The sequence below is a fragment of the Rhinoderma darwinii genome, chromosome 12, assembly GCF_050947455.1.
Source record: "Rhinoderma darwinii isolate aRhiDar2 chromosome 12, aRhiDar2.hap1, whole genome shotgun sequence".
Taxonomy (NCBI): Eukaryota; Metazoa; Chordata; class Amphibia; order Anura; family Rhinodermatidae; genus Rhinoderma; species Rhinoderma darwinii.
Window position 1 is genome coordinate 70,419,867 of NC_134698.1, and position 21,026 is coordinate 70,440,892.

Genomic DNA, 21,026 nt, shown 5'->3' on the forward strand with positions numbered 1-21,026 from the left:
GATGGTGGCTTGGCGGTCCTGATGGTCTCCATTCCTTTTCACACCTTCTAAATTGCTAATATTATGCCCTCTTTTTCTGCACTGGCACTGCTGAAAATAATATTCCCCATGATACCCAGTCATGAAATTCGGCCAATATCAGAGTTCTGTCATATTTAAAGGGGTCATCCAGCCGCTAAATATTGATGGCCTATCCTCAGGATAGGCCATTAATAGCTGAACAGTCAAGGTCCAACTCCTGTGACCCCCACGATCAGCTGTTTTGAAGGGAGTGCTGGGCTCGTACGAGCGCTGCTTCCCCTTCATTTCTACTTGCTCACTGTGAATCGTTGACAAGTATGTAGCGGCGATTCACAGGTATTGCAGCCTCCTTGTCGGATTGAAGTGAATGGGAGAAAGGGCAGCAATACCTGTGAATCGCCGTTACTTCCGTGTCAAAAGAGTAAAAAAGCGCGTTGTATGTATTAACAGCGCGCTTTACCATTAATGTAAATCGGAAGCTTAATCAATCGTTTTTTTGGCGCATAAAATAAATACGATACACGCCGTGTGAACCTGTCAACTGATGTCCTTCACCACAGGGTCCTCCCGCTTGACTTTCATTATTCTCAGCCTTAGGGGGTATTCACACGAACGTGTATTCGGTCCGTGCGGGCCGCGTGGTTTTCACGCGCCACGCAGAGACCAATACAAGTCTATGGGGCAGTACAGACAGTCCGTGCTTTTTGCGCAGCGTTTGTCAGCTGCGCAAAAAACGCGTCATGTTCAATATCTTCGCGTATTTCGCGCATCACGCACCCATTGAAGTCAATCGGTGCGTGAAAACCACGCAGGTCGCACGGAAGCACTTCCGTGCGAACCGACTGAAACAGCGCACCAGCTGTCAAAAGGATCAATGTAAACAGAAAAGCACCACGTGCTTTTCTGTTTCCAAACATCCAAACGGAGTGTCTTTTTAGATGAGCGAACCCGGTGAAGTTCGGTTCGGTTGTCCGGGTTCGCTCATCTAAAAAGACACTCCGTTTGGATGTTTGGAAACCCGGCAAAAAAAGTTTCCGGTACGCGACGTCAGGAGATAGTCACTGTCCAGGGTGCTGAAAGAGTTAAACTGTTTCAGCACCATGGACAGTGACTACCGATCCCAATAAACATGAACCTGTAAAAAAAAACGAAGTTCTGACTTACCGATAACTCCCGGCTTCTTCCTCCAGTCTGACCTCCCGGGATGACAATTCAGTCCAAGTGACAGCTCCAGCCAATCACAGGCCAAGCACAGGCTGCAGCGGTCACATGGACTGCCGCGTCATCCAGGGAGGTGGGGCCAGATGTCGAGAGGCGCGTCACCAAGGACGCGTCACTAAGGCAACGGCCGGGAGAGAAGTTCTCGGTAAGTACGAACTTTTTCTTTTTTTTTAACAGGTTGCTGTATATTGTGATCGGCATTCACTGTCGAGGGTGCTGAAAGAGTTACTGCCGATCAGTTAACTCTTTCAGCACCTTGGACAGTGACGGGCGTCGACTAGCCTCATCTCTATGATGGCGGCTGCGCGAAAATCACGCAGCCGCGCATCATACACGGATGACACACGCAGCTGTCAAATGTTTCTTGCGCGCGCAAAACGCAGCGTTGTTTGCGCGCGCAAAAACGCAACGTTCGTCTGAATCTGCCCTTATGGTGTGTCCTGTAGCTTCTGCCAGCTGCATTGTACAATCTATTCAAAAATGGAGCTGGACACTGCTTAGCTATTTGAAGACACCTTTTCCTGGCTTGTAGCCAAAAATAGGGAGGGGGTGAGTCTCCCTCCCACATTTACAGCAGTTGTAAATCAGGTTACTTTGCCTGATTCACCTTGCTGTGATTCTTGGAAGTGCTCCCTCTGGTGGCCAACATAGGAAAACATATCAAATTATTATTTCCTTTTTCATACTTTCCAAAAAAAGGAATTTGCGACACATTCCCTTTAAGGATAGACTTTCTGCCACTGCCAAGAGTTCTCCGTTTTAAGAAGATAACAGTATCTTAAGACAAACATATACTAAAAATAATGTTGTTGTCCAAAGGTGATTTATGGCATAAAACAGATAAAAATAGGTTTATAGCATAGATTGTATATTATTTTTTTCCTAAATAGGTTGAACATTCTGTGCCAATTAATTTCTTAATATATATATTATAGCGTTAAAAGCTAAATTTTTCTCATACAGAGCTCCAAATCCTCAGGCAAAGACTTAGCTTTATAATAAAATTCATTCTACCTTCAGAATTTTACAACTTAACGCTATGTCTATGTAAGGGATATGGAGCTCTGTATCCAATAAACAACGCTCCAACTGCTATAAACATGTACTAAGGAATAAATCCGAATATTAAACCTCAAAGCAACAGATGGACATTGACTTTAAAGCAATATGTGAACAAATCTGTTCTTTACCATTATCTTGCTACACAACATTTACTCTGCTGTACACCTGTGCATTGCTTTTCATTCTTCGCCATCACGCCATCTTCCAAGAAATCTGTTACTTTTTTTTATGCTTTTACATAATCTCCCTCTATGTAGCATTGTGGTTTGTCTGCATCCTGCCGGGAGGTGTACGGCTGTGTTCACACTGAGTTTTTTTGCAGGAGGAAAATTCTGCCTCAAAATTCTGTTTGGGATTTTGAGGCAGATTTTGACCTTCCTGCACGCCGTTTGCCGCGATTTTTACCCCGTTTTTCGCAGCGTTTTTCGCTCACGCCCATTGAGTGCTACGAGCAAAAAACTCAGCAAAATACGCTTTCTCTGCCTCCCATTGATGTCAATGGGAGGTCAGAGGCGTAACCGCGTGAAGATAGGACATGTCCCTTCTTTCTCCCGCGAGGCGGTTTTACAGCTCGCGGGAGAAAACCGGCTCCGCCTCCCATTGAAATCAATGGGAGGCATTTTCGCCAGTTTTTGACGAGTTTTGCGGAGCGGTTTCCGCGCCAAAAAAATTGTCAAAATACTCAGTGTGAACAGGGCCTATACCTGCCTTTATGAGTGAGTATGGCCTATTCAGTGATTTTAAACTAAAATAGTTTTTTTCAGTGATTTGTCAGAAATCTGGAAGGAATTTGGCAGAATTGATATCAAATTGTTAATAAAATTACATTTCTTCTTCTGTTTCTTTAAACCGAGGATTTATTCCTAGACATTGCATGCGGTAACGAAAAACATTGTCTCTTGTAGCACTTTAGGGGCCATTAGTGGGAGAAAAAAGAGTAGACGAGAGAATTTTGAAACATTTGGCAACACAATTTGTGTGAAGATAAATCCATTACAGATCAGCACATTTATTCGAGTGCTCGACTGAAGCCATAACATGGGATTGTCATTTATTTCTTTCACAATACGTCTGTTGGCGGAGAGTGTATGCTTTAAAGGACAATTTTAGCAGGACCCTCGGTATACAAAATGTGGAAGGTTCACCCTCTCAGAAAACACTTTATTTCATAAGTTTATAGTTTGTTCTCCTATTTATTTAGATAGATGATAGAGATAGACAGACAGACAGACAGACAGACAGACAGACAGACAGACAGACAGACAGACAGACAGACAGACAGACAGACAGACAGACAGATAGATAGATAGATAGATAGATAGATAGATAGATGGATGGATGGATGGATGGATGGATGGATGGATGGATGGATGGATGGATGGATGGATGGATGGATGGATGGATGGATGGATAGATAGATAGATAGATAGATAGATAGATAGATAGATAGATAGATAGATAGATAGAAACAAAAACCTATTGGTACAAACAGGAAATGGTCTCGTCAAATTAAATGTAAATACATAAATGGAGTAAGAAACGAGATCCTCTGTAAAACCAAGTATATCTTGGTGCACTGACCCTCAACATCTGATATAAAGCCTATAGGTGTGGGGTACAATTAACACAACAATGTAGCAGAAAGAAGAATAGCAATCTTTATTGAAAAAATAACAGGATTAAAAAGATAAGTCATGCACAGCATGAGAATAAAACGTTCATCTGATGCCAGAGATACAAGTGCACCGTGGGTAAATGAACACATATGTATGGTAATAGCAATTGTGTTGAATATAGGGACCAAACAAATAGATTGGAAGTATAAACTAGAAAGAACAGAGACTTATGCAGCACAAGTGAACAAAATGAATGGATGAATACATTGGTGAGATCTCTGTATGTCAGTATACATCAGGTCCATAAATAAAACAACACAGGAAGATAAATGTAGCTAGTCACATACCCATAGTGATGTCTCTGGCAGGAGAGATCGTCAGACCCGACGCGCGTTTCGGCGGGATGCCTTCGTCCGGGGGTGGCGTCTCTCCAGCCAGGGTCACCCTTTTAAGACGTCATCTGTCCAATCGTGTGTATAACACAAGTGTGTTACATGAGACGGTAACGACGGCGTCATGTGCCAGGAATGAAGATGGTCGCTGAGGAACTTCCGGCCACGCGTCATCAGAGGGGGGCCGGGTCGCCGGCGACTGACGCCGATGAGCCGTGCCCACTCCGATATAGACGCGCCCACAGAAGGAAGCGAAACACCTCCTCCTGACACAAGCGCACAGGAGCAGTCTCCACAGGATACAAAAGTATTCTGTGTATGTAAACAGAACGACTGGACAGATGCATACGGAGAAAACCGGAATAATGCCAGTACATTGCATATAAAGATTTTATTTTCGAATGGATCTATAACAAGGATCAAGACTATATCAAATATATAATGTGTGTTGCATCCACATATGTATATATATATTAAAAGTGTATATTATAAAAAGTGTATATTATAATAAAGCGCATTAGTACAGATATTGCAACAAGAAAGGAAAAAACCATATGTGCATATATTAATATATTAGTAAATATGGTGAAATGTGATGTGAAATTTATTGGAATACATAAATTTTTAATGATGAAATAGATAAATAGATGAATAAGTGAAACAGTTAATAAAGTGTGTGAAAGAAAATATATATATATATTATATATATCTGTTAAATGTGAAAGTACTATGATTATATACATAAATAGGTGATTAAAAAATGTGTGTGCATATAAACAAATAATGATAACTAAATATGTTTCGTGAATATAAGTGCTAAAAAACAATATATTAATAAAAACCTAAATATGAATACATATTAGTGCAGAATGTGCCAATATATATAAAATTAAATAAATATATGTATCTCGCAAATATAAATACTAAAGAACAATATAGTGATTGGAGCAAACAAATATATATAATATGAATACAAGTAGTGCAAAAAAATGCAATATATATAAAGTATAATGAGCTATATCTGACAGTCACTTGTTATGTCTAAAAACCTATAAAGATAAAAATAAATACACATGAAACATATACATATATTATATCATATCTCAAATCGTGCATAGATATACAACATATCTCTGAAAAGATCTCTTTTTAGTCTTCATATAGTAATTCTTCCGACTCAGTTCTCTCCAATGAAGACTAATTTATTAATTCTATAGTTGAAAAAAAGGGAAGGGAGAAATAATTAGATGTATATAGAGTTAAAACATACTTAAAAAAGACCCGCTGGAGGTCAACAATCAAAGAAACGGAGCGAAATTCAAATTTTCATTTAAACCCCTAGGTCGTAATGTTCCCAGAGTCCAGATCCACTTAGACTCACTTTTGGCTAGATTTTTCCCAATATCTCCTTTACGCATATTTGGTTTGATGCAGTCAATCCCTTTAATTTTCAATTTAGTAGAATCACATGAGTGGTGAGCTTTAAAATGTCTCGCAATTGGTTTCAAAGTCTCAATCATCTCTATTTCCTTCGCCATTTTGATGTCACGTACATGTTCCCTTACACGAATTTTTAATTCCCTTGTAGTTAAACCAATGTATACCATAGGGCAGGGACACGTAGCATAATAGACGACTGCTTTGGTAGAGCATGTAATTGGGTGTGTAATTTTGTAAGTATGCTCACCTGTTACATCGGTAAAGGATGTCGCCTGCTCAATATTGGGACAGGCAACACAGTGGCCACATGACTTGCATCCCCATTTCGGGCCTTTAGTACCGAAGGGTAAACTAAGGCTCTTATTCTGGTAGTGACTCCTGACCAAGAAGTCTTTGAGGTTCTTAGACCGTCTCGCTGAAATACTAGGATATTTGGGGATGTATTTGGCAATAGTAGGATCTGTCAACAAGATAGGCCAAAATTGTTTTAAAATTCTTTTCATCTGGTACCAGCGAGAATGGTATTCAGTGACGAATCTTACCTGTATCTGGGATATATTTTTACATTTGGGAAACAGGAGAGTCTCTCTAGAGGTATTCTTTGCACGATGGTATGCCTTTTTTATTGAGCGTTTGCTGTATCCACGTGCAAGAAAACGGTTGGTAAGGTCAAATGCTTGTTTTTCGAAATTTTCTGTTGAAGAACAAATCCGTCGAATTCTTAAAAATTGGCCTATAGGAACAGCCTGAACGGTCTGTATGGGATGAGAGGAAGAGGCAAGAAGGAGGGAGTTAACTGCAGTAGCCTTCCTAAATACGTCAGATTGGAGGAAACCCTCTAGGTCTCTGGACAGCTTAACATCAAGGAAGTCTATTTGATATTTGTCGCACTTATACGTAAGTTTAATATTGAGATTGTTTCTGTTTAAAACACCGATAAACTCCTCAAGTGATTCAGAGGTACCCTTCCAGATGAGGAGGATGTCATCTATGTACCTGGCCCAAAAAATGACCCGGTCAATAGAGACATCCTGCCCCCCCTGGAAGAGGTCCCTCTCCCACAGCCCCAGGAACAAATTGGCATATGAAGGGGCACAAGCTGCCCCCATTGCCGTTCCCTGGAGCTGTAGATAGAAATTCTCATTGAAAATAAAAAAGTTATGTGTCAGTGCGAACTCAAGTAATGTGATAATAAAATCCGAAAGCGTACTCTCCATACCTCCTGTGGTCAGAAAGAAAGAAACAGCCTTCAAACCATCGGAGTGACGGATACTAGTATAAAGCGACTCTACGTCACATGCTACCAGAAGCATATCTTCCTCCACACTTATGCCATCTATTTTTTGCAGAAGGTCTGCTGTATCACGAATATAAGATGGTAACAATTCTACAAAACCTTTTAGATGGAAATCAATGAATTTACAAATATTCTCAGTCAGGTTACCCCTACCTGAAATTATAGGTCTTCCTGGTGGAGTTTTTGGATCTTTGTGAACTTTTGGAAGTAAATACAATGTTGATATCGTTGGTTCGTTTGGAATCAATGCTTCATAGAGTTCCTTGATGATAACGTTGTCCGCCAGAGATTTTGTAAGGATTTTGTCCAAATCTGTTCTAAAAGAACAAAGAGGATTATATGTTAACTTTTTATAGCAGTTTTTCTGATGAAGTTGTCTATAGGCCTCTGTCTCATACATTGTAGATGGCCAAATTACAATGTTACCGCCTTTGTCGGCTGCTTTAATTACCACATCCTTAAGTTTAGTTAATTTATTTAGACTTTGGCGTTGGACACTGGACAAATTATCATTATTGATGTTATTAGAGATTTTTTCAAATTCTTGACTCACCGATTTAACAAATGAGTCCACTGCTGGACACATTGACATTGCTGGGAATCTTTTCGATTTAATTCTTAGAGGTGGGGGAATTGTACCTGTTGGATCATGTTCTTGTTCTTTTAAGAGATATCTTCCAGATCCCGCAAAGTCCGTTGTTCGGTGTCAGTGGGAAAGTTCGCATCAAGTTCAGACCTATGGAAGAATTTCTTGAATATCAAAGACCTGCCAAAAATGTGCAGGTCTTTGATAGCAGAAAAAGTATCAAATTTAGCACATGGGGAAAAGGATAAGCCTTTTTCCAAAACCTCCAAGTCAGAAGTGGAAAAGACATATTTAGATAAATTAATTACCTTGAGAGGATTGGAAACCTCATCCCTCTCCGGTTTCCTTTTGTTGGATGCCTGTCTATAAATTGCTTTCCTTTTTTGCCTTGTCCCATATGTATGGTAAGGTCGTTGCTGTAATCCACCATCTGATTCGCTTTGGGATGATAGAGAAATTGTGGACATTGATCGATTACGTTGTATTGGAGGTTGGCTTCTTCTCCATTTGTATACTTTCTTTTGAGCATAATCGTTAGTATCACGTGAGAATTTTTTAGATTTCGTTTCTTTAATTTCTTTCTCCCACTCCCCAAATTGTTGTTCTAATATGCGATTAAACACAGCAAGACCTTCTGATGTCATTCTTTGATTAAGATGACTTTGTATCTCATCAATCTCTGCATCCATCTGATCCAATGTTGTTTGGTTTAAACCGACAAGTAACTCCATGAATTTAAATGACCCTTGGTCGCACACCTCCTCCCAGCGTGTAATGAACGTGACATCATCAATATGTGTTCATTTACCCACGGTGCACTTGTATCTCTGGCATCAGATGAACGTTTTATTCTCATGCTGTGCATGACTCATCTTTTTAATCCTGTTATTTTTTCAATAAAGATTGCTATTCTTCTTTCTGCTACATTGTTGTGTTAATTGTACCCCACACCTATAGGCTTTATATCAGATGTTGAGGGTCAGTGCACCAAGATATACTTGGTTTTACAGAGGATCTCGTTTCTTACTCCATTTATGTATTTACATTTAATTTGACGAGACCATTTCCTGTTTGTACCAATAGGTTTTTGTTGCTTAACGTATACTGTGTTTTCACAGATTCAAGTACGACAGGGTCCATGGATCACAAAGCTAGAGAACGCATCTGGCGTTCTCAAATGGATCAAGTTTTTAGTGATGAGTCTTCCCAGTTTGTTGTTTTTAATGGTCAAGGAAACGTGAGCGAAATGCAAAACAAATATAAAGTGTTACTCCACCGCCGTATGAAAATATGGTGGAATAAGTTATTCTTGGAGAATTATCTGCAACGAAAACTGATTCCCAGAGGTCTCAGAGTCCAGATCTTTCCGTCCTTCCATATTGATGATGTCACGTTCATTACACGCTGGGAGGAGGTGTGCGACCAAGGGTCATTTAAATTCATGGAGTTACTTGTCGGTTTAAACCAAACAACATTGGATCAGATGGATGCAGAGATTGATGAGATACAAAGTCATCTTAATCAAAGAATGACATCAGAAGGTCTTGCTGTGTTTAATCGCATATTAGAACAACAATTTGGGGAGTGGGAGAAAGAAATTAAAGAAACGAAATCTAAAAAATTCTCACGTGATACTAACGATTATGCTCAAAAGAAAGTATACAAATGGAGAAGAAGCCAACCTCCAATACAACGTAATCGATCAATGTCCACAATTTCTCTATCATCCCAAAGCGAATCAGATGGTGGATTACAGCAACGACCTTACCATACATATGGGACAAGGCAAAAAAGGAAAGCAATTTATAGACAGGCATCCAACAAAAGGAAACCGGAGAGGGATGAGGTTTCCAATCCTCTCAAGGTAATTAATTTATCTAAATATGTCTTTTCCACTTCTGACTTGGAGGTTTTGGAAAAAGGCTTATCCTTTTCCCCATGTGCTAAATTTGATACTTTTTCTGCTATCAAAGACCTGCACATTTTTGGCAGGTCTTTGATATTCAAGAAATTCTTCCATAGGTCTGAACTTGATGCGAACTTTCCCACTGACACCGAACAACGGACTTTGCGGGATCTGGAAGATATCTCTTAAAAGAACAAGAACATGATCCAACAGGTACAATTCCCCCACCTCTAAGAATTAAATCGAAAAGATTCCCAGCAATGTCAATGTGTCCAGCAGTGGACTCATTTGTTAAATCGGTGAGTCAAGAATTTGAAAAAATCTCTAATAACATCAATAATGATAATTTGTCCAGTGTCCAACGCCAAAGTCTAAATAAATTAACTAAACTTAAGGATGTGGTAATTAAAGCAGCCGACAAAGGCGGTAACATTGTAATTTGGCCATCTACAATGTATGAGACAGAGGCCTATAGACAACTTCATCAGAAAAACTGCTATAAAAAGTTAACATATAATCCTCTTTGTTCTTTTAGAACAGATTTGGACAAAATCCTTACAAAATCTCTGGCGGACAACGTTATCATCAAGGAACTCTATGAAGCATTGATTCCAAACGAACCAACGATATCAACATTGTATTTACTTCCAAAAGTTCACAAAGATCCAAAAACTCCACCAGGAAGACCTATAATTTCAGGTAGGGGTAACCTGACTGAGAATATTTGTAAATTCATTGATTTCCATCTAAAAGGTTTTGTAGAATTGTTACCATCTTATATTCGTGATACAGCAGACCTTCTGCAAAAAATAGATGGCATAAGTGTGGAGGAAGATATGCTTCTGGTAGCATGTGACGTAGAGTCGCTTTATACTAGTATCCGTCACTCCGATGGTTTGAAGGCTGTTTCTTTCTTTCTGACCACAGGAGGTATGGAGAGTACGCTTTCGGATTTTATTATCACATTACTTGAGTTCGCACTGACACATAACTTTTTTATTTTCAATGAGAATTTCTATCTACAGCTCCAGGGAACGGCAATGGGGGCAGCTTGTGCCCCTTCATATGCCAATTTGTTCCTGGGGCTGTGGGAGAGGGACCTCTTCCAGGGGGGGCAGGATGTCTCTATTGACCGGGTCATTTTTTGGGCCAGGTACATAGATGACATCCTCCTCATCTGGAAGGGTACCTCTGAATCACTTGAGGAGTTTATCGGTGTTTTAAACAGAAACAATCTCAATATTAAACTTACGTATAAGTGCGACAAATATCAAATAGACTTCCTTGATGTTAAGCTGTCCAGAGACCTAGAGGGTTTCCTCCAATCTGACGTATTTAGGAAGGCTACTGCAGTTAACTCCCTCCTTCTTGCCTCTTCCTCTCATCCCATACAGACCGTTCAGGCTGTTCCTATAGGCCAATTTTTAAGAATTCGACGGATTTGTTCTTCAACAGAAAATTTCGAAAAACAAGCATTTGACCTTACCAACCGTTTTCTTGCACGTGGATACAGCAAACGCTCAATAAAAAAGGCATACCATCGTGCAAAGAATACCTCTAGAGAGACTCTCCTGTTTCCCAAATGTAAAAATATATCCCAGATACAGGTAAGATTCGTCACTGAATACCATTCTCGCTGGTACCAGATGAAAAGAATTTTAAAACAATTTTGGCCTATCTTGTTGACAGATCCTACTATTGCCAAATACATCCCCAAATATCCTAGTATTTCAGCGAGACGGTCTAAGAACCTCAAAGACTTCTTGGTCAGGAGTCACTACCAGAATAAGAGCCTTAGTTTACCCTTCGGTACTAAAGGCCCGAAATGGGGATGCAAGTCATGTGGCCACTGTGTTGCCTGTCCCAATATTGAGCAGGCGACATCCTTTACCGATGTAACAGGTGAGCATACTTACAAAATTACACACCCAATTACATGCTCTACCAAAGCAGTCGTCTATTATGCTACGTGTCCCTGCCCTATGGTATACATTGGTTTAACTACAAGGGAATTAAAAATTCGTGTAAGGGAACATGTACGTGACATCAAAATGGCGAAGGAAATAGAGATGATTGAGACTTTGAAACCAATTGCGAGACATTTTAAAGCTCACCACTCATGTGATTCTACTAAATTGAAAATTAAAGGGATTGACTGCATCAAACCAAATATGCGTAAAGGAGATATTGGGAAAAATCTAGCCAAAAGTGAGTCTAAGTGGATCTGGACTCTGGGAACATTACGACCTAGGGGTTTAAATGAAAATTTGAATTTCGCTCCGTTTCTTTGATTGTTGACCTCCAGCGGGTCTTTTTTAAGTATGTTTTAACTCTATATACATCTAATTATTTCTCCCTTCCCTTTTTTTCAACTATAGAATTAATAAATTAGTCTTCATTGGAGAGAACTGAGTCGGAAGAATTACTATATGAAGACTAAAAAGAGATCTTTTCAGAGATATGTTGTATATCTATGCACGATTTGAGATATGATATAATATATGTATATGTTTCATGTGTATTTATTTTTATCTTTATAGGTTTTTAGACATAACAAGTGACTGTCAGATATAGCTCATTATACTTTATATATATTGCATTTTTTTGCACTACTTGTATTCATATTATATATATTTGTTTGCTCCAATCACTATATTGTTCTTTAGTATTTATATTTGCGAGATACATATATTTATTTAATTTTATATATATTGGCACATTCTGCACTAATATGTATTCATATTTAGGTTTTTATTAATATATTGTTTTTTAGCACTTATATTCACGAAACATATTTAGTTATCATTATTTGTTTATATGCACACACATTTTTTAATCACCTATTTATGTATATAATCATAGTACTTTCACATTTAACAGATATATATAATATATATATATATTTTCTTTCACACACTTTATTAACTGTTTCACTTATTCATCTATTTATCTATTTCATCATTAATTATTTATGTATTCCAATAAATTTCACATCACATTTCACCATATTTACTAATATATTAATATATGCACATATGGTTTTTTCCTTTCTTGTTGCAATATCTGTACTAATGCGCTTTATTATAATATACACTTTTTATAATATACACTTTTAATATATATATACATATGTGGATGCAACACACATTATATATTTGATATAGTCTTGATCCTTGTTATAGATCCATTCGAAAATAAAATCTTTATATGCAATGTACTGGCATTATTCCGGTTTTCTCCGTATGCATCTGTCCAGTCGTTCTGTTTACATACACAGAATACTTTTGTATCCTGTGGAGACTGCTCCTGTGCGCTTGTGTCAGGAGGAGGTGTTTCGCTTCCTTCTGTGGGCGTGTCTATATCGGAGTGGGCACGGCTCATCGGCGTCAGTCGCCGGCGACCCGGCCCCCCTCTGATGACGCGTGGCCGGAAGTTCCTCAGCGACCATCTTCATTCCTGGCACATGACGCCGTCGTTACCGTCTCATGTAACACACTTGTGTTATACACACGATTGGACAGATGACGTCTTAAAAGGGTGACCCTGGCTGGAGAGACGCCACCCCCGGACGAAGGCATCCCGCCGAAACGCGCGTCGGGTCTGACGATCTCTCCTGCCAGAGACATCACTATGGGTATGTGACTAGCTACATTTATCTTCCTGTGTTGTTTTATTTATGGACCTGATGTATACTGACATACAGAGATCTCACCAATGTATTCATCCATTCATTTTGTTCACTTGTGCTGCATAAGTCTCTGTTCTTTCTAGTTTATACTTCCAATCTATTTGTTTGGTCCCTATATTCAACACAATTGCTATTACCATACATATGTGTTCATTTACCCACGGTGCACTTGTATCTCTGGCATCAGATGAACGTTTTATTCTCATGCTGTGCATGACTCATCTTTTTAATCCTGTTATTTTTTCAATAAAGATTGCTATTCTTCTTTCTGCTACATTGTTGTGTTAATTGTACCCCACACCTATAGGCTTTATATTAGATAGATAGATAGATAGATAGATAGATAGATAGATAGATAGATAGATAGATAGATAGATAGATAGATAGATAGATAGATAGATAGATAGATAGATAGATAGATAGATAGATAGATAGATAGATATGAGAGATAGATAGATAGATATGAGAGATAGATAGATAGATAGATAGATAGATAGATAGATAGATAGATAGATAGATAGATAGATAGATAGATAGATAGATAGATAGATAGATAGATAGATAGATGGATGGATGGATGGATGGATGGATGGATGGATGGATGGATGGATGGATGGATGGATGGATAGATAGATGATAGATAGATAGATAGATAGATAGATAGATAGATAGATAGATAGATAGATAGATAGATAGATAGATAGATAGATAGATAGATAGATAGATATTAGATAGATAGATAGATAGATAGATAGATAGATAGATAGATAGATAGATAGATAGATAGATAGATAGATAGATAGATAGATAGATATGAGAGATAGATAGATAGATATGAGAGATAGATAGATAGATAGATAGATAGATAGATAGATAGATAGATAGATAGATAGATAGATAGATAGATAGATAGATAGATAGATAGATAGATATAGGTGCATATACCTGTGGACTGGTGCCATGTATCTCAGGGGTATAAATAGAGTCGGGTGAAGAAATCCAAAATGGTTACATTTTTAGTTCTTAAATTAAAAAATAGCCATTTCTTAGGACAATAGAAGATAGAAAAAGAAGACCCCTACTCATATAATGTGTTCCTATGTTTATCTTTTATTAACCTCTTCTTCACTGGAAGCCCTATGAAAGACATGCCTGTATAACATCCCCTTTGGTCTTCAGCTACCAGAAGGTTAATGTACCGAGCTTAACCACAAAATAACCTCATTATCATTTCTATTACGGATCAATAGTCAACAGTTCTCTTTGAAAACACAGATCCCTGAGATCTACCTTCATTGTAATCCCTGCATTAGCTTCTGTAACATGAAAGGTCTCCAGTAAACCCTTCTCAGCTCCTCCAGACATGAATGTCTCCAGTCCTCCAGGCCCTTACATTTTTGTAAACTCTGAACAGAAAAAGACTGAGCTTGCTATTGATTATCCTTTTGCCTTTTTTCCTTGTGACATTTCGTCAGTTGACTCATCTGTTCCTTTGGGTTTCTCTGTGGCATTAAAAATCTCCATGTGTCCGCACTAATAGCCGGGGCCTTGTCCCACGTGGTTCCTATACAATTGTTTGAAGTAGGTGATTGGAGCGAGGACCACCAGATCCCTTATGCCAGCATGTGGTCCACAGCGTAACATATGCTTTCTGCCCGCTAAATTTGTCTCCAATAATAAAAGTAGGATTAATTTATTCAATTTGAGGGTTTTGTCTAATTTATTATATACAACTATGTTGTGTCAGGGGAAGGAATAGTGGAGAACGAAACTGCTTGTCTCTTGTATACTTCAGATGATGGGTTATGTGGTATTATCTATCTATCTATCTATCTATCTATCTATCTATCTATCTATCTATCTATCTATCTATCTATCTATCTATCTATCTATCTATCTATCTATCTACAGTAAATAGGCAGCACTCACAAAGGCTTATAGTGGGAAAAAGTGGGTGCTTTATTGACTCCAAAAGTGCGACATTTCGGCTCACACAACGTGAGCCTTTCTAACATTCAAAGTTTATAACAAGGTGGCAATCAGCAATACAAAATATGAGCAATCAAGCATAATAGATGCCAAGACAATATACATAAATATACAAATTGTACAATTTAAAACAGTACATGAAATGCAAACACATTGTGTCATAGTATGTTGGATAATACATAAAATATGTCATAAAAATTGGCCTCAAGTGTAAATTATCCAATTAAGTAAAAGTGTCAACACATGTGTAATGAGTGCAAATATATAAAAATTTAAATAAAATCACCTGCTGGGACTTCATTATCACACAATTTTGACAAGTTCAGTATATCCAGGATATCCGGCGAACATGTGCGCATGCACCGTACAAGGAAGATGCAGTTGCGGCCATCTTGGAACAGGGATCTCATATATCTCTCTATCAGATAGATAGATAGATAGATAGATAGATAGATAGATAGATAGATAGATAGATAGATAGATAGATAGATAGATAGATAGATAGATAGATAGATAGATAGATAGATAGATAGATAGATAGATGGATGGATGGATGGATGGATGGATGGATAGATAGATAGATAGATAGATAGATAGATAGATAGATAGATAGATAGATAGATAGATAGATAGATAGATAGATAGATAGATAGATAGATAGATAGATAGATAGATAGATAGATAGATAGATAGATAGATATGAGATAGATAGATAGATAGATAGATAGATAGATAGATAGATAGATAGATAGATAGATAGATAGATAGATAGATAGATAGATAGATAGATAGATAGATAGATAGATAGATAGATAGATAGATGCTATTTTGAATGCTATACATCACATACTAATGATCCTCTATGTAAAACAATTCCAAATACTAGCTAATTTTATATTTATGTCAGCACCACATTCGGTGAGATTATGATAATTTTCATCATTTTCCTGCTGTTCCGCTCTCCCAGGACTCCCAGCACATTATAGATCCTGGAGGATGGTGACCTGTCAGATACCTCATTCACTTTTTCACATTCACTAATCTGAATTTTAGCATACAAGATATATCACATAAATCCTTTTAAGCACAGAGAGGATGAATGTCTGCTGTCTGTCGCAGAGACAGATTTAGATTTGAATACATGGTCTATGTCTATTGTTCTCTGCTATCAGCAAACAGTATGTTATCCATGTTCTGTTATTACATTACATCAAACTTTAAGGGGTTTTAAATAAAAAAATAAAACACAAAAATAATATATAGTATATACAATGTTGGAGCCTAAAGGAATGAGTAAACATTATGTTTGAGCCGTCAGTTGGAGGTATACAATACGTCAGTAGATTTTCTTAAAATTTACCTCTGAAGGAAGGCCATATTGCATACAGTGGCTCAGGTCACCAATAGGACCGTATAGTAAAAAAAAGTATATCACGCAGTATTCTTTTTATGACTGTATTCCTCTGTATAGAATACAGCAATCTACTACTTTGTTCTTTACATTAAACAAAAGGTATGCTGATGTATATCGTCTCGATATATATGTCTCTGCAGTTTGTGCTAAAAAAAAAACTCACAAACGGTGACAAATGACAGATTTGTGATAAAATGTATGACCTTTTTCTTTGCTCGTCAAATTTGGAACGTGATTAGAAAAGTGGGTGTAATCTCCAAGAATATGTAGTTTAGACCAAATTTACTAAGAAAAATAGGTCAAAGTGGCACAAATTTTGGTACAAATCTACGCAATCTCATGGCTGACACTTAGGCAGTTCAAAATGCGGCAAATTTATTAAGAGGATTGCGCATTTTAATAAATTTGACTCAAAACACTCCAGCTATTTATTTTATGTAGATTGGTGTAAGATACGTCAGTCTTATATATGTGGACCATTGCATCCTTCTTTGCCCTAAACCATAATGCCTGATGCACACGACCGTTGTGCCACTCGGGCCATTTTTGACGGCATCCGAGTGGCACCCGATAGTCTTCCCGGACCCATTCACTTTAGCGGGGGAATCGGGTCAATGAAGAATGGTCCGAGACTTCCGATCCAAGGAAAGATAGAACATGTCCTATCTTTCCTCGGATCACTGACAGGGCTCGGACTGCACACACGGTCGTGTGCATTAGGCTTAAGGGATGCAGACATAAACCCCTTCACTGCCCTAGACCACCAGGGATGCTGACATAAACTCCTTAACTATCCTAGACCACCAGGGATAAAGATATTGACCCCTTCTCTGTCCTAGACCACCAGGGATTCTGACATAAACCCCTTAAATATCCTAGATCACCAGGGATGCAGACATTGACGGTCAATGTCTGCATCCCTGGTGATCTAGGATATTTAAGGGGTTTATGTTGACCTCTTCTCCGTACTAGACCACCAGGGATGCTGACTGGAACCCCTTCACTACCCTAAACCACCAGGGATGCTGACATGAACCCCTTCTTTGTCATAGAACACCAGGGATTAAGGCAATGACCCCTTCTCTGTCCTAGATCACCAGGGATTCCGACATGAACCCCTTAACTATCCTAGATTGCCAGGGATGCAGACATTGACCCCCTTCTCTGTACTAGACCATCAGGGATGCTGAAATGAACCCCTTCACTACCCTAGACAGCCAGGGATGCTGACATGAACTCCTTAACTTTCCTAAACAACCAGGGATGAAGAAATTGACCATTTCTCTGTTCTAGACCACCAGGGATGCTGACATGAACCCCTTTCACTACCCTAGACCACCAAGGATGCTGACATGACCTCCTTAACTATATTTAGACCACCAGGAATGCCGACATAATCCCCTTCTCTGTCCTAGACAACCAGGGAGGACGACATTGACCCCTTCTCTGTCCTAGACCACCAGGGATGCTGACATAAAACCTTCACTATCCTAGACCACCAGGGATGCTGACATGGACTCCTTAACTATCCTTGACCACCTGGGATGCTGACATGAACCCCTTCTTTGCTCTTGACCACCAGGGATGCTGACATAAAACCCTTCACTATTTCAGGCCACCAGGGATGCTGATTTGGACTCCTTAACTATCCTAGACCACCTGGGATGCTGACATGAACCACTTCTCTGCTCTGGACCACCAGGGATGCTGACCTAAAACCCTTCACTATCCTAGGCCACCAGGGATGCTGACATGGACCCCTTAACTATCCTAGATCACCAGGGATGCATACATTGACCCCCTTCTCTGTACTAGACCACCAGGGATGCTGAAATAAACCCCTTCACTACCCTAGACAGCCAGGGATGCTGACGTGAACTCCTTAACTTTCCTAAATCACCAGGGATGAAAACATTGACCATTTCTCTGTTCTAGACCACCAGGGATGCTGACATGAACCCCTTTCACTACCCTAGACCACCAAGGATGCTGACATGACCTCCTTAACTATATTTAGACCACCAGGAATGCCAACATAATCCCCTTCTCTGTCCTAGACAACCAGGGAGGACGACATTGACCCCTTCTCTGTCCTAGACCACCAGGGATACTGACATGAACCCCTTCTCTGTCCTAGACCACCAGGGATGCTGACATGAACTCCTTAACTATCCTAGACCACCAGGGATATAGACAAGGACCCCTTCTCTGCTCTGGACCACCAGGGATGCTGACATAAAACCCTTCACTATCCTAGACCACCAGGGATGCTGACATGGACTCCTTAACTATCCTAGATCACCTGGGATGCTGACATGAACACCTTAACTATCCTAGAGCAGCAGGGATGCAAACATTGACCCCCTTCTCTGTTCTAGATCACCCGTGATGTCGACATAAACCCCTTTACTCCTCTAGCCCACCAGGGATGTTGTCATCGACACCTTCCATACAGCAGGCCATTAAGAATGTTGGTGAACATTATAACACTATTTATGTAGGTGCTGTATAATACTATTCATCCTTGATGCTGTGGCGCTGGTTATCTGGCTGTTGTATGGCTTATTACTTGGGAAGTATACGGAAATGTTAATCTCATGCTTTTTTTTGGATTGCCGCTTTACAGGAAACAGTGCCCAGTCCCTGAATGTCCCGCTGACTAGCTAAAAAGGCTTAAAGGGAACATTGGTGGTGGCAGCACTTTATTGTATAGAATATATGCCTCTCCCTGTCCTAGCATCAAAACTCTGGAGGTGTAAGTCTACAGATAAAGGATTCAGAAACTTACATTACCATGAAAATAGCTTGTGAGTAGTAGAACAATCACATGAAATAACAGGCCTCATTCAAGCTGACGGTACGATAAAGAAAAACGAGCTGACATCCTAATGTGGACAAATAAGAGGTTACATGTGAGAGCTGGAAACACAAGACGGATGAGTAAATGAGAAGTGAAGCCGGTGCTTTAAATACATATTAAAAATAAATAAAATATGTAGTCGGGGCTGCAAGTCTCATAAAGATTCCAGCATGTGCTGTGTTAACATCTCAGATGTAAGACAGGGGCAAGAGAGTTCAGCTCCTCACTTACACCGGGTTTACAGTCAGCACAATTTCTCATCTTCAGGGCAGGACTGGGACTGAATATAAACCCCAGGTATATAAAACAGAACATATGGACAATGCTGAGCTGTATCCGCAGAGTACTGTGTGCAAGCATTTTATCTAAGGCAGAAATAAAAAGACAGCAAATAACTCTTTTTTTTTCTATTTTTTATTTATTTTTATTTTAATAGTGCTCCCCAGAGTGCCCCCGTTAGTAATAGTGCTCCCCAGAGTACCCCCATTAGTAATAGTGCCCCCAAATAACTCACTTAGATAAAGATTTGAGGCTCCAAACAGCAATAAATCTTGTGAACTAAAGTCTTTCAGTTAAGGGCCACAGTGTTTGGGTGGAAGGTCCAGACTAAAACATTTAAAGCGGTCTTCACATTGATTGACTTTTACAGCACTGATTATTATGGCAGGGAGATATAAGAAAAGTGTGGGTACTCCCATAACTCCTTTCTCCTTCAGAGCCCTCAGCGAAGTGTCATTATAGTGGATCTGCCCGGTCTACTATCTAAGGGCAGAATAGGATAGTGGTGGAGATACTGAGCTTAGGGATATATTTTTTTCTATGGTTTGATTTAGTATTTGTATGTAAAAAGATGTTTTATTTCTTCCAGGACTCACAGAGAAAGCCTGTGAGTCCTACTTACCCCGCCCACATGTATACATGTAGAGCTGTCAATCACTGAGTGTGGGTGGAGAAAGCAGGACTCACAGGCTTTCTCTATGAGTCCTGGAAGTAGTTAAACAGCTTTTTATATAAACATACTGGACACAGTGTTTGTGTCTGTGCGATCACCTACAAGAATACGGTTTAACCATTGTGATGCCACGATCAACAGCGATCACAGCATCACAAAGGCGGAGGGCTCACTGTGCACCCTTATCCTCATCCCAGATGATCGCTGATGGTTTAAAGAGACATTCCTGGGCCTAACAAAGGCTGTCCTGTCTGAAATCCTGTTAGGGTATAACTGAGGTACTGTATGCCCAAAAAGCTGCCTGTTCTTTTTACATGCACAGGCACTAATGCATTGTAATATGTAGGTATTCCAATGCATTGTAATAAAAATATATGATTTAACATAAAGTTGAATAAAAATAATGAGCTAGAAAAAAACAAGTACACAAAAAAATTAATATACCTGATTGTTTTTTTACAAAAAGTGTTTTTTTATTAAATAAAAGTAAAAAAACATAAAAAATATATACATATTAGGTATCTCCGCAATCTATACAACCCGTGAAATAATTGTAAAATGTAGTTTAGGGTGTTCGTAGAA